The sequence below is a fragment of the Argopecten irradians genome, chromosome 4, assembly GCF_041381155.1.
Source record: "Argopecten irradians isolate NY chromosome 4, Ai_NY, whole genome shotgun sequence".
NCBI classification, from domain to species: Eukaryota; Metazoa; Mollusca; class Bivalvia; order Pectinida; family Pectinidae; genus Argopecten; species Argopecten irradians.
In genome coordinates, this window is record NC_091137.1 from 50,190,281 (window position 1) to 50,194,713 (window position 4,433).

The following is a 4,433-nucleotide window of genomic DNA, read 5'->3' on the forward strand; positions in this document are numbered from 1 at the left end:
ATGAACAATAAACTGCATAAATGTGGACATGGGCAGCAACATTGTGGGGGTTAGGTTTATCTGAGCGATATGCAGAACACACCGTTCCCCGTCACCACACCATCCGTCACAACACTACGGAACCTCACCGTTGGTCACCACACTATGGTACCACACCGTTGGTCACCACACTATGGTACCACACCGTTGGTCACCACACTATGGTACCACACCGTTGGTCACCACACTATGGTACCACACCATCCGTCACAACACTACGGAACCTCACCGTTGGTCACCACACTATGGTACCACACCGTTGGTCACCACACTATGGTACCACACCGTTGGTCACCACACTATGGTACCACACCGTCCGTCACTTCAATTCGGTACCACACCGTTGGTCACCACACTATGGTACCACACCGTTGGTCACCACACTATGGTACCACACCGTCCGTCACCACACTATGGTACCACACCGTTGGTCACCACACTATGGTACCACACCGTTGGTCACCACACTATGGTACCACACCGTTGGTCACCACACTATGGTACCACACCGTTGGTCACCACACTATGGTACCACACCGTTGGTCACCACACTATGGTACCACACCGTGGTCACCACACTATGGTACCACACCGTTGGTCACCACACTATGGTACCACACCCGTACCACACTATGGTACCACACCGGTCACCACACTATGGTACCACACCGTCCGTCACCACACTATGGTACCACACCGTCCGTCACACACACACACCGTTAGTCACCACACGTCCCACTGGTCACACATATGGTACCACACCGTTGGTCACCACACTATGGTACCACACCGTTGGTCACCACACTATGGTACCACACCGTCCGTCACCACACTATGGTACCACACCGTCCGTCACCACACTATGGTACCACACCGTCCGTCACCACACTATGGTACCACACCGTCCGTCACCACACTATGGTACCACACCGTTGGTCACCACACTATGGTACCACACCGTTGGTCACCACACTATGGTACCACACCGTTGGTCACCACACTATGGTACCACACCGTTGGTCACCACACTATGGTACCACACCGTCCGTCACCACACTATGGTACCACACCGTCCGTCACCACACTACGGGGGGGTACCACACCGTCCGTCACCACACTCCGTTATCACACCGTCCGTCACTTCAAATGGTACCACACCGTTGGTCACCACACTCCGGTACCACACCGTTGGTCACCACACTATGGTACCACACCGTCCGTCACCACACTATGGCACCACACCGTTGGTCACCACACTATGGTACCACACCGTCCGTCACCACACTATGGTACCACACCGTGGTCACCACACTATGGTACCACACCGTCCGTCACCACACTATGGCACCACACCGTCCGTCACCACACTATGGTACCACACCGTCCGTCACCACACTATGGTACCACACCATCCGTCACAACACTACGGAACCTCACCGTTGGTCACCACACTATGGTACCACACCGTTGGTCACCACACTATGGTACCACACCGTTGGTCACGTGTCACCACACTATGGTACCACACCGTCCGTCACCACACTATGGTACCACACCGTCCGTCACCACACTACGGTACCACACCGTCCGTCACACACCATTGGTCACCACACTATGGTACCACACCGTTGGTCACCACACTATGGTACCACACCGTTGGTCACCACACTATGGTACCACACCGTTGGTCACCACACTATGGTACCACACCGTCCGTCACCACACTATGGTGGTACCACACCGTCCATCACCACACTATGGTACCACACCGTCCGTCACCACACCGTTCCGTTATCACACCGTCCGTCACTTCAAATGGTACCACACCGTTGGTCACCACACTCCGGTACCACACCGTTGGTCACCACACTATGGTACCACACCGTCCGTCACCACACTATGGCACCACATCGTTGGTCACCACACTATGGTACCACACCGTCCGTCACCACACTATGGTACCACACCGTCCGTCACTTAAATCCGGTACCACACCGTCCGTCACTTCAATCCGGTACCACACCGTCCGTCACTTAAATCCGGTACCTCACCGTACGTTACCACACTCCGGTTCCACACCGTCCGTCACTTCAATCCGGTACCACACCGTTCGTCACCACACTATGGTACCACATCGTCCGTCACTTCAATCCGGTACCACACTGTCCGTCTCCACACTATGGTACCACATCGTCCGTCATTTCAGTCCGTCACCACACTCCGTTATCACACCGTCCGTCACTTCAATCCGGTACCACACCGTTCGTCACCACACTATGGTACCACATCGTTCGTCACCACACTCCGGTACCACACCGTCCGTCACTTCAATCCGGTACCACACCGTCCGTCACCACACTACGGTACCACATCGCCCGTCACCACACTATGGTACCACATTGCCCGTCACCATACTACGGTACCACACCGTCCGTCACCACACTACGGTACCACATCGCCCGTCACCACACTATGGTACCACATCGCCCGTCACCACACTACGGTACCACACCGTCCGTCGCCACACTATGGTACCAGGCCGCGATACACTAGTATGGTAAATAAGCGTTATTTTCAGAATTGACTAGTTTGGATTATTGATAATATTGGTTGATTTTATAACGTCAAACTCTGTACAGCCACCACTAACACATTTATAACATTGTTATATCAGATTTGTACATGAAAAGTAGAAAACAAAACTCTCATATTTCATTCTTATATTTTTATTTGAACACATAAAGCCAAGTCTTTATTTAGGATGTGATTTACATAAATGAATATTTATTCCAATCTTTGTGAATATCAGTAGCCCTACTCACTGTATATGAATGGTAAAACACACAGCGTACTAAACTATTATGCTAATTCTGATTATAAGATTAAAACGTTTAATACAATGAAGACATTTTATATGTACAATCACAGAGATTCGGTGGTAGTGATGACAGCGATACGTATCACCAGAAACACATATCTACCACGGTGTCTGGTACACAGGGACTTGGTACATGTCTGGTCTGATACACAGGGACTTGGTACATATCTGGTCTGGTACACTGGAACTTGGTACATGTCTGATCTAGTACACGGGGACTTGGGTATATTTCTGGTACATCCGGACTTGAGTATGTGGCTAGTACACAGGGACTTGAGTATGTGTCTAGTACACAGGGACTTGAGTATGTGTCTAGTACACTGGGACTTGGGTATGAGGCTAGTACACAGGGACTTGGTATGTGTCTAGTACACTGGGACTTGGGTATGGGCTAGTACACAGGACTGGTATGTGTCTAGACTTGGGTATGGTCTAGTACACAGGGACTTGAATGGTAGGCTTGTATGTCTGTATGTGGCTAGTACACAGGGACTTGAGTATGTGTCTAGTACACTGGGACTTGGGTATGAGGCTAGTACACAGGGACTTGGGTATGTGTCTAGTACACAGGGACTTGGGTATGTGTCTAGTACACAGGGACTTGGGTATGTGTTGGGTATGTGTCTGATACACAGGGACTTGGGTATGTGTCTAGTACACAGGGACTTGGGTATGTGTCTAGTACACAGGGACTTGGGTATGTGTCTAGTACACAGGGACTTGGGTATGTGTCTAGTACACTGGGACTTGGGTATGTGTCTAGTACACAGGGACTTGGGTATGTGTCTAGTACACACACGGACTTGGGTATGTGTCTAGTACACAGGGACTTGGGTATGTGTCTAGTACACAGGGACGACTTGGATATCTTGGATACACAGGGACTTGGGTATTTGTCTAGTACACTGGGACTTGGGTATGTGTCTGGTACACAGAGACTTGGGTATGTGTCTAGTACACAGGACTTGGGTATGTGGCTGGTACACAGGGACTTGGGTTTATTTTTGGTACACAGGAACTTAGGTATATGCCTGGTACACAGGGATTGGTTATCTGTTTAGCACACAGGGATTGGTTTTGTGTCTGGTACTCAGGGGCTTCTGTATATTTCTGGTACACAGGGACTTGGGTTTATTTCTGATACACAAGGACTTTGGTATATATTTTATCTGTTTATCGTTAGTCCTATCCTAATCCATATATTGTTTTCAGTGCATAAATAGCTTATTAGCGTCAACTTTTAAATTGAAGGGAAATATTTTAACTTTTACAAAATTGTGCAGTTTTCTTCGCTTACTCGTCCATTTTAGATAAGAATAGCATATAATCATACAAATGAGAAATGCTAATTTCACTAAACATGTGAGTAAGTTTGGTCGATCTGTTAGAATGTCTCACAGCTATAAATGATTGGATGAAGTAGCAAAGGAATCCTAAGTAAAAGATGAGCTGTGTGGTCACGTGTAATGAAGCTCCACCACGGATTAGGTATCATTGTAGTATCCATATGCAACTA